Source organism: Drosophila mauritiana, chromosome 3R (assembly GCF_004382145.1).
Source record: "Drosophila mauritiana strain mau12 chromosome 3R, ASM438214v1, whole genome shotgun sequence".
NCBI classification, from domain to species: Eukaryota; Metazoa; Arthropoda; class Insecta; order Diptera; family Drosophilidae; genus Drosophila; species Drosophila mauritiana.
In genome coordinates this window covers 14,131,159-14,146,495 of record NC_046670.1, presented here as the reverse complement: position 1 = coordinate 14,146,495, position 15,337 = coordinate 14,131,159, and positions in this window count along the sequence as shown.

Here is a 15,337-nt window from a genome sequence, read left to right as displayed (position 1 = left end):
AATGCCATGCAAATGCTGTGAGTAAAGTAAATACCAGCTGAATGCAACATCGGGACAAAGGCGGCTGGGAAAGAAAAGACAGAGACACTTTCCCAGATGGACAGCACAGGATACGGGGCACGAGGTGCCAGGTCTGAGGGGTAGGACAGACATGCGGAGTACAATGTGACAGGAAGGCCGAAAGAAAAGGACCTCAATTGTTTGTAAGGGGCACAGTGACTCCAGCTGAATATTAATGTGTCTGAGTTTTAATTTTATAATGCAGTCTTTATTTATTCAAAAATTGATTAAGAGTTCGTTCTTACCATCAATTATTATAACAGATGGCTCTTTCTATGCCGTATATATGTATGTTCCCTTTTGATTTTTTAAAAAGCGGTGTATATGTTTTAACCCCCGTTTTTCTATTTCACATGTCAAATTTTTAACTTAGCCTCACCCCAATTTACATATATGTGTTGGCATAATTACAGCACTCCCACCTTAATAACTTAATTACCAGAAAATTAAATGAAGCCGAGCTCACGGTGGCAGCAGGACTAACTGGCTGCAGAATGTCAAGCCCCTAGAACCTTTGTCCATTTAATGCGCCAGGACTTCGGACCTGGGACTCTCAGACGACATGTGTTATCAGTGTCAAGAGCTGCGCTAAAGTATGCCAGAGAAATTGCATTGTGCAGGGCGAGTGTGTGAGTGTGTGTGAGTGTGCCACTTAGATTGTGTTAGTGAATGGGTTAAGCACTTGATGGACCAAGTCGAGCCGGGGGTTTGCAGAGAAGGGTGCAAAAGAATGAGATTGCTATATTATTGCCATTGTAGCCGTGGCCGGTGAAATGGAGCAGCCACTTGATCTAGTTATTCAAGAAACCGAGACGGAATCTCTTGCATTAAGCTGGAAAAAGTAGCCAAAGTAACACAAATTGCTATATTATTGAGAGAGATGATGGCGATGGTCGAGTGTACTTTAATAAACGCATAAATCAAAACGCTGCCAACGAGGCGAGTAATCAGAAAACTTATATGACACTCGACGGATTGTTTTGATGTGGCATAACGATAACAAAATAATTTCATTTCAATATTTTTGTTTATTATTCCCGATGGCACCATGTGCGTATTGTTTGCTTTCATTTTCCCAGAGACTTTCATTCAGAGAATTTATAGCCGAAGTCGCACAAATTCAATTCTTGATATCCAAAAATGATTTCAAATTTAACTATAAAGTGTTGCTTCTTTCCCGTAGCTTCAACAAATTATTTTGTAATTTCAAGTAGTTTCAATATAAATTTGATTTGAGTCTTATATATGTTATATACTGCTCTTTTGTAGCTCGAAAATCGAAAGCGATAGCAACACTCTTCCTTTCTTTTTGAATATCGTATGAACTAAATGTTTATCCTGGCTGTATCGTAAACATCATACAGGACTATGGCAAGTCCTGTCATTTCGAGAGAGCAGTCTATTTCCGTTGGTCTGTGTCTGCTCATATGCGAAATGTGTTTCAGGCGAATTACACATAGCCCGCAGACCTTTGCCTCAGCTAACCCTATCTAAACAAAACGCGACTGTATCGTTTTTTTTAGGTTTCGGGGACGCAGATTGATGTTTATTTTAACGTTAGTCTGCTGTCTTTGCATTTTATGCGCGCATGTGTCGTTTCAATTCGGTCAAACAAAATCATAAAAGTACATAAAACACACTGAACTGCGAACAGTGGTCACAGCAACAATTACATTGCATACAGGCAATGTTGAATATTATAGACAAACTTTCTTTTGTAAATATAATTATTGTATTTTTAGTAATCATTTTAAGAAAAAATCTGAGATACTACAGCTGTAAATGGTTAGTATTTCACATGAGATAAGGAATAAAGTTAATTATGAAAGTTAAGAATATCTAAATCTAAAATGTAATATATTTTTGATAGCTCATCGAACATATGTTCTTCCATTATTCACTGTACTTCGAAATGTTATGCACAGCCCGAGGACCACAAAATGCCAGCTGAACTGTTTTTCAATTAAAAGAAGAGCTTTTGATCGGGTTTGGAAGGGGCCGCGGGAAATATTCAACCGAGCTCAGCTTGATTTAATTAGGGAAATGAATTCAATGTTAATACAGCAACTTAACTGATTTATGCGCTGGCCGTTGTCCATGCCACTCGCCATTTGCCATTTGCCATTTGCAATTTGCTCAAATTAATTTGGTAAGAAATCACGTAGATAAACAATTAACATTGCCACTGAAGACGCAACAGGGTTGCCCTTTTTCCACTCAAATGTCCTGTCATTTCATTCACTGCCCACGTACGAGATGTCCGTTCATTGTTAAGAAGCATGAAATACACAGGATGCCTTCAAATGCTGCAGATACTTTGCCACAGATGCAGATACAGATACAGTGAATGTCGCACGGGGCTTTAGCCAAGTTCATTATCATTATTTGTTGAATGAATTTCATTATTTATATGGTCAAAAACAATTAGGTATTAGGAGCGCTGCATTTTCACTTCTTATAAATTTGTGCGTTTGTTAAAATCGCTGAACCAAAAAGATATTTTTAAGTAATTTAATCGGTTTCATTCAATTTAAATAGATGCATTTAATGTTGCCAATAAAATTAAAGCTGTTTTTAAAAATATTTAAAGTGAAGACAAGTTAGTCTCCAATAAATCAGTCTTTCCAATTTGTTTAAAAGAAATTAACATTTATTTAAAGCCAGTAATCTCCCAGATGTACTTATTTGTTGCCTTGGAAAAAAATACAAATATGATTTAAATAAAATAACCAAAAATTAAACGAATGCAAATTAGCATATTTAAAACGTAATGCCTGCTGACAATTACACAATGCCAGGCGACCGAAAGCTGCAATTTTATTATTTATGCTGCATTAAATGCCAAGCTAAACAAAACATTTCACTGCAGTTGGTAATTCTACATTTTCAATTTCAATGTGGAAAAACAAATAACGAAAAAACTAGAGCTTCGTGCTGAGCTTAATGCATATTTGCAGGCTTTTACATTGTTCAGGAGGCTTTAATGCATAATTATTGCTTCTGATAATTAATAATAATTATTTTTTGGCGGCTTATTTATTGCCTCAGATTTGTAATATGATTAAATGGTGGTATTTTTGGAGCTCTACTATTGCCAAATTAAATTATTAAGCAAAGCCCTGTTTATCCCTTTACAATGCAATGTCTTAAATTTGTTAATGCATTTAATTAGCACGCATTTACCTTTTTTATACATTTTTATTGTGCAGATTTTGGATTTCAGTTTTGAAAAACATTCAAAACATTAAAAACGGACAAAATATTTTTTTAGCATTAGAGTAGAGTTAAATTTATTGAAATAAACTTAAACATATATTGTTTCTCCTTGGGCAGTTTTGAAAATTCCAGAGAAGAATATTTTAACTATAAATGTTTGCATATGCAAGTAAGAATGGTTTGTATATGGACATAAAATATTCAATTGACTTTTGCCCGAAATATTTGCCGGGTCACGTTTTATTGTTAATTTCAACAAATTTCTGCAAAATGCATATGAAATTTAACGGCTACCCACAATGGCGCATACGAAACTGAGAACCTCTGTATTTCGGTTGGCCAACGGGGGGTGGTAAAATGGTAGAAAAAGCAATCGGCTCTCAAAAAAAAAAAAAAACACGGACAGGGGATATGGACATATTGCAGGCAAACACACATATTTTGTTTTAGGCCGATTTGCGACATATCTTTAGTGTTGTTTTCGCTTTGGTAGATTTATATCAATGTACAAAAGCGGTCGAAATTGGAAATCTTAGAGGTATTTGATGGTTACTATCCTTTATATACCCTAGCAGAGAGTATATTGATTTCAGTCTGAAGTTGCCAGTGCAGTGAGGGAAAAATTTCCGACCAATTTAATAATATATACTTTTGATAAGTATCAGGACATAGGAACAACAGAAGAAAATGTAAAACAATATTGTACCATCGTTATTTTGATCTTACAATTATTTCGCCTGGAATTTGATCAAAAAAATTTAATAAAAATTACCCATATATAATAGAAAAGAAATTGTATTGTTAAATATCAGTTTTATTTGTAAATATCCTGTTAGGGTATATTTAATTCGTCATGGCGAAGCTATCTTTCTAACTTTTGTTGAATTTAAGTAACTTTTTTCTACACTTTACAAATTAATTTTTTCTACTTGACCAGTTCAATAGAAAAAATTTGCCCCTTTGTGGCATTTTTTGATCTCAACTCTATGTGCTTGTTGCATATTTAAGCGGTTTTAAAAATTTTTTTACTTTATTTGCCCGTTTCGTGCTGGCAGTGTGAGTGTGTGTTTTTTGGGAGCCCCCATTTTTATTGTTCTGGTTATCAATGCTCAGCGCTTTTAAAAAATTCAATTGCGGTCGGAAGTCGGCGCACTCCCATAAACTGCGACCCGACCACCTCTCGTCCCCTGAACGGCAACAATTTACATTTAAATGGCGATAAAAAAAAGTGATACAAATGTAAAATTCTAGACTAGACCCAAGCTGGACCGCTTCGCTTTAATGACACGACATTTTCTTCCACAAGAGGTAGAGATATGGGAAAGGACGAAGGACGAGCGACGAGGGGCGGAATACCTCTTACAATTTTGCGCAAAATGCAAATTTAAATTCTTTCCAATTGTTATTGTTGGTGTTCTATTTGCACTTCGGTGCAAACACTCGACGCCTTTCCCGGGCCACAAAACAAACGACAAGCTGAAACATACGTTAGCTCTCGTTTCCTTTTGGGGATTCCCCTATCGCCACCCATTTCCCACTCCCTGCACCCCTGTTTTCCCACTCGCTTTTCCCATTGTCGTTGCCATTTTGTTGCTAGCTTTTTCGTGTCTTGTTTTCCCGTCGCATTTGTATTGGTGAAAGATTTTTAAATATTTCATGATCTTCGTTTGCTGCCACGTCGTTGTCGTTGACCGCAGTGCCACAAAGTGCATGGAAAATTTCAATTTGCCAGCAAATGAATTTTTATCGAGACAAAATAATAATTGCAGTGTGCAAATAAGGGACTGATTCCCGAAACTGATGTTTACATCCAGATGAACATTGTTTGCAGAGTTGATGGTGAAATGAATTTCTAATGACTAGTATTAAGAAAACAATAAATTCCTATATCAATTTTTATAATATATGTTTATTTAAAGTTGCGACAATAGTTCAAGTAATCCAGTATTAAATAAAAGTTGGATTGTATATATCCATGTATATCCATGTATTCCGGCAATATCCTCCTATCTTAGAAATGTTATGTAAAGAGTATATTTGAGCAATAATTTTTAATATTTTTCTTATTTACATCATATTTAAGTAGTATTTATTTCAACACGCATTTCTCAGCCCGCAGTTTTGCCTTTGGCGGAAATTTTGCCAATTTCCGATGTGACAGAATCAGAGAATTTACAGCGCCGTCAATCTTTATCGAAGCCATTGCACTTGGCTGGTCAAACAGCAACAACAAAATGGGCGTTTCGATTTTCCCCCGGGGGCGTGGCACGTGCCATATTTTCCCCGGAAGAAAATCGGGGATATCCCGATAAGCGAGTGCAAATCAGTTGGCAAGGCGAGCATAACGAAAAAATTATTCCTTCAGTTGATTTTTTGCGGCATTTTATTTTCAGACCTTCTCGTACATTTTCCGATTAACCGACTGCGGCGATTTTGGCGAGACTTTTGAGCCAGTGCCAACGGCATTCTTGGCAAATCTGTTATCTGCCCGACTTTTCACTCGCCTCGCAAAATGTTCCAGTCCACTGCAGCCGGACTGCTTTTATAATTGACAAATTTATGAGTTGCAGCGAATGATTTATGCTGGGGGAGCTTAAAGACGTCCAGGGTCTTCCATTCAAAATAATGTCTTAATTATGACGCTCCATTAGAATGAGTTCAAAGCCAAAAGACGAATAAACAATGCAATTTTTATGCTCCAATTGGCTTTAGATTCAGAATTTTAGCACTAAAAAAAAAACGTATGAATCGCTATAAATACTGTTACAGTACTCAGTTTTGAAACCATGCAAACTATATTAAATTCCAAATTTATAAATAAAAATGTTAAAAATTACGTTACTATACCTTTTGTATTTATTAAAATCATTTTTAAGCAACACTTAACAACTTTTGAAAGACAATCAATCATGGTTTATTTTGTGTGTGGAGTGGAAGTATAGCTGGGCACGCATTTTAATGAAATCAAAAATTTACGACACTTTTGCCGAGTCAAGCAGAAAAATTCAGCTAGAGCTGCTGCAGTCTAGCGACTTGCTTCAACATTTTCCTCTTTTTAGTAAAGTTTCTGCAAACAAAAACCTGTTTGCGCTTAGAATTGTGCAACGAGAGTTTTCCGAGAAATCTGGGTATCGGGGGAGTGGGGGAAAAGCTTCTCATACATGCAAATGGCGCATTGAAACAATAAAAAGGGCGCAACTGACTGACTGAGAAATGGGGCGGGATGCTTGAAGTTATTTATGCAACGAAGCGAAACAACTAAAATGCAAAATGCGCGAAGATTTCGCATCGCCAAAGTGACGAGCCATGCAAATTGGCGAAGGGGCAGGGCACACTGGGCAAAATAAGTGGCAGGGGCCAAGGCAAATATCACCCCGACCCACTGTGCAGCATGCTGCAAGTCTCAGGGGAAAACTTTCGACTGCAACTTTGGTGACAAGTTGCCTCAAACTTGGCTTACAATAAATAAGAAATAAATTAGCCAAATGCAATGGCGAATGTTAGGTGCTACAGTTCGCTGTCGAAAAAGTAAATACACCATTACGAAATCATTAATTAAATCTTTAAATTATTTGAAACATTAATTTCAAGCCAGCAATTTGCTTCATAAATTCAAAGTTAAGATAGGACTTATTGAAATTAAGTTATAGGTACATAAAGTATACTATGATACAAATTACGACCTTTTTTTAGTTTATTGAGCTTACAAAGTAAAATTTGCTCATATTGCCCTTATATGCTAATATCTATTCAGCCCGTTTCAATTAGCTTCCTCCCGGATTTCCTGCTGCATCTGAAGCACTTGACCACAAAGCCACCCCCTTCAGTTAAACACCTCTCCACGTCATCCACAAATGTTGCAGCTTCTGTTGATCCGGACACAATGCATTATGTTAATTTGTGAGGATCTGGCCATGTAACTGGCTTGCAGTGCTGGTAACCCCTCATGAGCAGAGTGCCACTCAAAATTAAAGTCCAAATGCCAAGTGCTGCCTGTCAGCTTCAGGATTTGGTCAGGAGAAGCCTTCGAGCCGCTCACCAGACTTCTGATTCTGATTCTGACTCCGACTACTGCGGCTCCGACCTTCTACAGCAGCCAGAATCATGCCAAAATTCCACCAAGTGAGAAATTTCCACCCACTCCAGTTCTTTGGCATCTTTTGCTGCTTTTGTTGACATGGCTTTTGCGGCGTTGTCACAGCCGATGTGTCGTGCTGCATGTTGCACACTGCGTTGCCACATGTGTAGCACACTCGCATTAACCAAGGAAAAGCGAGAAAGGCCCGGGAAAGCCCAGGAAAACTCAGGATGCTGTGAATGGAGTGTGAATGCGCGAAGCTGAGGGCTGCTGTCATTTGCCATTTGGCTGCCACTTTTTTGCATGCCACCGTTTCTTTGGGGCTCACTGCCTTTCCTCAGCCCAATTTTTTTTTTATTTAATGTCACTCGTGCAACTTGTCGCTTAATTATGGCACACTCGAAAAGGCCAAAAGTAGTTGACAAAGCTGACAAGAAATCAGCTTAAGAGCAATCACCGTGAGAAGTGGGTTCAATTAGTTGAACTTAAGGCTTACGAAGCTTAAAATTAAGACTTAAGATATAAATAACTGCATTAAATTTAATTTTCAATAGTTTATTGTTCTATAGTTTCCTACATATTTATATCACTAGTTATTGAAACAAACAATTCAATAGACAGAGATGTGATCCACGGATGTAATTGAATTATCCTAAATACAATTGTTTAGACATGAGGACAATCTGGAAATTAGCACTCGGCCAGATCTCTAAATTATATATGTAATTTCTGCAAAAAGGCAAATCATTTTCCAAACAATTTCAATGATAATTGCACAAATCGCAGACTTGACTCGCAGCGGCAGTAAAACTAATCAAAACTTGGCTTGCTGCTTGTAATAACTTCCATTTGCAGACATCAGTTCCACTAGCATTTCCCCCTTTTTTTTGCCACTGCTCTTCCTTCTGGTATTTTTTGAAGTTTTGCAAAAGTTTTAACTTGACAAACCCAACAAGTGCCGATGACAATGGACCGGCTATGGACGCCGAAGTGAAATGGGATAAAATATTAATAGTCAAGTGAACTTTTGCAATTGACTATCATCAAGGAAGTAAGGAAGTGGGTGGTGTGGGTGGTGGGGGCAGGGAAATGGGATTGGGGCATCAGCATCTATAATTTCTTTCGCTCAAACAAACTTGGCCGTCGAAAATGCACTACCAGCTGGCATGTCCTTGCCTCCTTTTGTCCTCTTCCTTTTTCACAATTTGTTAATTACTGCAAAATGAACTTCTTCACTGATGACCATGCTGGAAACGAGATACTGGTACTGGTCCTGCTACTGCTGCTCCAACTGCGACTGTGACTTGGCCAACAGCAGCTGCCGTTTCCTGGCCTGTCCGGAACGGCATGGAATGGATGCCTCCGACGACAATGTTTTCAGCACCAGGACTTCAGCTGGTCCTTCGTCCGTGGACTCATCACTTTCGATGTCGCCATTGTCGTCCGCTGGCTGACGTGACGTTCCATCAGCGGACATTCCATCGCCACTAGCCCTGGTCCGTTCCAAGCTCTTCGTCTCTATTCCTCGGTCTGCACTGAAAAAAAACGTTAAAGCACTTAAATCTGCATGTACCAGCTTCGTTTAATACAAATAATAAAAAATAAATCCATATTAAAATTATTCAGTGAACCTTCGACTCTTTATTTTGTTGCCCCAATTCCGGCACATCAACATGCGAATTCATATTTCACTTTATTGAATTATTACGTTTTTTCACATAAGTTATCGAAATTTGAAATGAGGTCAAAATACCATAAGTGAATCAATTTTTAAATTTCAGAGCGGTGTAATGCAAATTAATAAACAGGTAAGAAACCTATTAAAAAATGTGTACAAAAACATTACATCAAACGTAAAACTCACAACTTTAAGTTTATACAAGTTTAAAATTTAAAATTCCTTGCCATATCAGAATTCATAGATTTTTAATTTTATTGTAGCATTAACTTTCAAATTTATACAATTAATGTGGTTTTGTTGGAATTTGCACAGTGCTGCTGTATCTGTTCACTAATGCGGTTTGTTTTCGCAATTTTTGTTTTGCGCTTCGTTATTTCATGTTTTGTTTTAAGTTCTACTTCGTTCTCTGCCTTCTCTTTTTCCCTTTCTGCATACTTCCTTTTCAGCAGGACAAACAACGTCACTACGCGGCCAGGATGCCAAACAAGCTTGAGTCGCCAGGCGCAATTTTTCATTCTGGGCCCAGGATGGGCAAAAGGACATGGGCAAAGGACAATGCCACCCATTCATTACCAGTGCTTTGGTTGCATGCAGCGTGGCAGTGTCCTGTCGAGTGGTGCCAACTTGACCGGTATAATATTCTGGATGAGTCTGGATATAATTTATAATGCATACCATTAAAACTATGAAGTGAAATTCTCAAGCAGAGCAATTGAATGCTCACTCAAAATATTCAAAAATATATTTGTGCTGTATAATAGAATTCATTTTGTATTTAACAAAATGTTTGGCCGTCGTTCCAGTTAATAACCTTAAATAGCCAATTTCTTTATAACTAATTTATTGATTGTGGGTTAGAATATCTTATATTGCATTACATTTAGCTACCCGGGTTTCTATTGCTTAATTTAGCGACATTTTGTGGAACACAGATGTCAGCACTGTCCTGCGTCCTGCGGAGGTTCCCCATTCCGGAATGGTGTCCTGCAATCGCCGCCTGTACATCATCCGCTGGTCTATCTGCTCGTCCTCCTCCGCTGGCTCGTCTTTCCTTCCTTCCTTCCGTTTCATTGCCAGCCGAGCATCCTTCCGCATGATGACACTGTTTTTGGCGGCCACCATGACCGCCGTTGCCAGTTTCCCATCCTTTCGATGCCCATTCCCAGCCCTATTCCTGTGGCCAGGCCCTTGCCATTTTCCGCATTTCCCATTTTCCCGGTTGGCGCAGCCTGCCGGTTTCGGTCCCAAGTCCCAGCCGCGGTCCTGGCCTCATTTAACTTGTAATTACGCTTGAGCAAAAATCAAAGTGGCTCAAGTTGCCAACGAACCCCCGGAAAACTCCATCTGCCGCGCTTGACACCAGCGATTTTCCCCCGCCCCTCGGCTTAGCACGTGCCCACGGCTTCGCTTTTCTGCCCCTTTTTTTTCATCCACGTCACTTGGATGGCCAAAGGCATATTGAACCACAGTTGGGGGTATTGATTGGTTAGATGATGCAGGTTAGAATCGTACAAAATTCTGAAGGACTTCTTAATTGAATGAGGTTTAATAAAGCTTTTGAAAATTTGCATATGTGAAATGGCCGAGAATTTTGCGCACTACATTTTTTAAAGCATTTATTTGTAGTAATTTGCTAATTGAATCATATAATGAAAATTTTTTAAAAATATATATATTTGTTCACCATTAAATTATAATGAAATTTACACTAACTTGTATCTAATCTTAGTCACTTTTTAGTCGATCACCCTTTCAAAGCTAACCATCTTCCTTATTTGTTGGCAGCTTTTTGCTGGCCGCCAATTTGAGCAGCATGAAATATTTAAAGTCTCGCTTGACTCTGATTATTACAGTTGTACTAACGCTACCCCTTTTTTTTGTGCGCTGGGAAACTCAGTTCCCTCAAGTCACGACCCCTTTTTTCCCCAGTTTCATTTCCTCTGCCAACGCGGCTCAAGTTCCCACGCCTATGACAGCTTTTCATTTAGCAGATGCCGGCGACTCTGGCTTCTGTTACATATTTTTTCCCGCAGAATTATGGGCCAAACCTTTTTCGCGTATTTCGGTACTTTTTGTTTTCGTCGATTTCCTGTGCGACTTTTACGCACTTCCGTTTTGAGACCTTTGCGATCTCAAGGGGAATTTCAATGGTCGGGGAGCCGCGTGTAACCAAAATGATGTGCTGATTTGCGCTTAGGCTTTTAGTACATAATTTATAGGAGAGGTTGGGCATAAACAGCTTAAATTATGTGACTGCTAAAAAACGGTCTTTCAAATTAAACAAGTATCAGGAAAAAACAGGTTGACTTGAAAAATGGAAACTTTTTCTTAAAAAGTATGATAATAAATAGAAAATAAATCATGTTGTAGGCTTAAATGTAGCTGGAATGTAGAAAATTCTGCAAAAGTACAAGATTATGCTTCCAGCTTAAATCAAACAGTTATCTAGCCGAAGTTAGCTTTTTGGGCGAAGTAATTTGTCCAAAATCTGAATGGTAATCTGGCACAACAAAACCGTACGTAACCCTTTTCAATGGCAAACGAATCAGTTCGACCATCATACAAAGAAGTTCCATTTACCATGATGCGGATGGGTCTGGTCGTCTCGTCCTGCCATATTGACAGATTCATTGTGGCTTTTTCATGTATGTGCACTGAAACAAAAAGAGGTTTTGAAATACAATTTTACATAAATTTATTCAGTTCCAATGAATAATGTATTTGTCTTGAAACCCATATTTAATATCTAAAATGGGCTTAAAATATATTCAAATTTATTGTATGTATTGAACAGAAGCGTATGGATGATACTATGACTTTTTTTAAGTGATAACGATTGCATGGCGGTCGGGGTAAAACTCTTTCAGAACGGACTCCTGCTATCTGTCGGTAAACATGGCTTAAGCCGCAAATAATCACAAACGCTCATATTTGCGCACAAGCACAGTGGCCCACTCATTTGGCCAAAGTACCGGGAACCTGGAACGGGGACACCAAGGACCACCGAACAACGAGCATCCAGCAGTCCCATTCAAACCCGACCGCAATATCAACACATTTGGGTTTTAGCCATAATGAAGTTGCTAACTTCTGAAGTGCGCCGGCAATGGCAGTAGAAGTACGAGCCACGACTAAGACCAAAACATAATCAAAACCGAATTATGTGCTTTAAATGCGTCCAAGTCGTTGTCTGCGTCCCATCCCATCCCCTGCCATAGCATCCCATGCCAACCCTTGGCCATTTTCCCATTTTCCCCGTCGCAGAAAGCATTCAAACTATCATTTTCCTACTTAGGAGAATGTGTGCCGACAGTCGCCAGCAGTCTGCCCCTCTCACATGCATATAGTAATTAGAAAAGAAAAGAGTTGGTTGGAAAGAAAAGCAATTAGTGTCTCTCTCAATTTCTATGCGCATAGTTTCACAATCTTCAGTTAGTATATGCGGCTGGTTCCCAGCTCATCATCATCATCATCGTCCTGGATCGAAGGGATTTTCTTTCCCCATTCGGTCCGTCTTTGCTTATTCGGTTACTTGGTGACTGACCCTATTTTCCTGCTCCTCCAAATGCGACTATCCTAGAAGTGATTAGGCGCATTTGTGCTATCCATACAAACACACACACACACTGGTGAAGTTATTAGGACAGCACACTGAAGGAAGTCTCAAGGGTTAATATATCATTATTGAGTTTGTTTATGTATTTGAATAATTGTCTCTTAAGTTGAAACTCGAAATAAGATTAAATTAATTGTCATATTAGGGTAGGTAAAGTTTGTTATATTTTGTACACTGAAGTAAAAACACAGTTCTTAAAAGACCTTAATTAAAAATGTGATAATCTTTCGATGTGAACATTTTCCTCAGTAATTGTTTGTTTTTCCCAGTGCATCCCGCTTAAGAGCCATCGGAAGTCCATCTTCAGTTTATTGGTGGCGCCAAACGAGAGGAGACGATCAACACGACGTATACGTATTGGGCGGCGACCCATTAATGGCCCTTCGATATATGTTTTGTGATGAAAACGAAAACAATTAACACCGAATGATGAAACGAGCTGTGGTCATGCCGGGTCAAGAAAACAGAATTGGATAGGCATATATACAAATCCACATATATATATTTACGAATCACCAAGGGACAGGGACTGGGTAAACTACACAAAAGTTGAGAAGTGTTGAAGGCAGACAAAGTTTTTTCATCAACGAAAACATTTTCCGAGCAATGGCGATGGCGATGGCGATGGCGAGTAGTTTCCCGGTCAAGCGTGGTCCGGTGCTTTTCTGTAAGTTTGATGGACGCATTTGCCGGCGGGACGAAGAACATGGACAACTGACGGACAGGCGGACAAACGGACGGCGGAAAGCGGACACCGGACGGAAGTAAGCCGAGAAACTTTGATGGGCGGCGGTTGGGCGGTATAGGTAAACAGCAACAAAGTAAATATCAAGTTAACGCCTGCGGCTCTTCACTTGGCCAACTGGTGAAAACTAAAAGCGGAAACGGAAGTTTGCCATCGAACGGCGAATTTTGTGCGTGCGCTGCGTATTTCCAATACCAATATCAATTCGAATGTAAATTCGCAGCATTCCTATTTGTTTTTTGCAGCTCACTGGCTACCTTTCCCTCGGCTTTGTCTGGGACCAAAACAAATAATGGCTGAGATTCCATTTCGCCTCCAAGATTCCATATATCAAAGTGCTCGGCGACTGATATATCATTCGCTGGTTCCCCGTGGGGGCAACTTGGCCTTTGTTTTTGGCTTTCAGTTATTTCCATGTCCTTTGCCGCTCTAATGTCCCACTGCACATGTATATGTGTATTTAAATATGTGTGGCTCTGCTGGCTCTGCTGTCGCACATCGGATCTTCACTGTGTGTATGTACAAACAAAACTATTTTCCTGGCTTTCCCTTCAAATTTTGGTGACTATACACTTTCCTTAAGGTACCTTAAGGCTATACATCCTTTCCCTATGATGTTTATATATTTTATTAATAAATCTAGTCATTAAAATAATGAATAGTTAATTTTGAATATTAGTTCATTATAGTGCAAGGGTACCAGTATAATAATATCTTTAAAAAAAGAAAATAAAATCAAATTGTTTTTAGAAACTCAACCTCTTTCTCTTCATACAAAATCAATCTAAAAATCCAAGCAATAATGAAGTAATAACACAAGCTGTAAACTAATCTCTCTAAATAATAGAATCTTTAATAGCCGTTTAAAAGTCACTTTTACACTTTTAGTTTTCTGAGCGAAGGAAAAGAGCATTTCCCATTCACCACACCGAAAATGGATTACATGAATTTTTCTAATTGAAAAAAACTGCGCGGAAAACTTTGTTTGACATTTATTGCCGTAGGCCAAACATTTTTAGTTTTTCATACTGTCTACCGACGCGAGTCTTCGCTCACAGCGTTTCAACAAAATTAAAGAAGTTTTGCGTTGGCAATTTGTTCCCGTTTCCCGACCCTGTCTATGTCATTTGATGCCCTGCACACGAAAAAGTATGAAAGAAGACCGAAACCAAAAAGTGAACATAGAATATATTTTGCATTTCAGCCAAGTGAAGCGGAATGCGAAGCCATCATCGCGTAGGACCAAATATTTGACATTTGAGGGAACAACAGGCTCATGCATATTCAATTGCAGAATGCGATTGTCATTGCAGCGCAAGAGTGCAGTGATAAAGAAGCTCGAAGGCAACTTGGGCCCACGAAAAATTGCATTTCAGAATTGGCTTTACAGTAGCACCGAAATAAACATAGCCCAAATTTAAAATAAAATTCCCAAATTTAATTAACAATTTTAAAGCTTCGTAATTTAATGTGAAGAGTATAGCATGTGTTGGTAAAATTCTTGAAGAATTTTCAGCTTAATGGCACTCAGAAATGCCCCACAAAACTGCACTCCACTGGCCAAGGGAACAGATCGTATTTTTAATTTCATTTTTCCAGCAACGCAGTTGGGTCAATTTCCCCATTTTCCGCCCATCTCTTGGCCACGCGGTGTCGCCCTCTGTCGGTGCTAATATGAAGCGTTACATGGTCCGCCTCCGTTCAGGAAAATGCCTCCCCTCGCTCTAAGTATGCAACAATAACAATATTTAAAGGTATCTGCCAATTTATTTTAATGGCCGCAATTAAAGTTAATTACTCGCGTAGACAAAACGTGCAAAAGCCAAGGCGCTGACGACACGAAAGGGGGTGGGTGGAGGGAGAAAAGCGGAAAAGCGGAAAACAGGCGACAGCTAGGTGCTCCAGCATCTTTTTCCTGGTACTGGCAGCGCCCAATTAGGC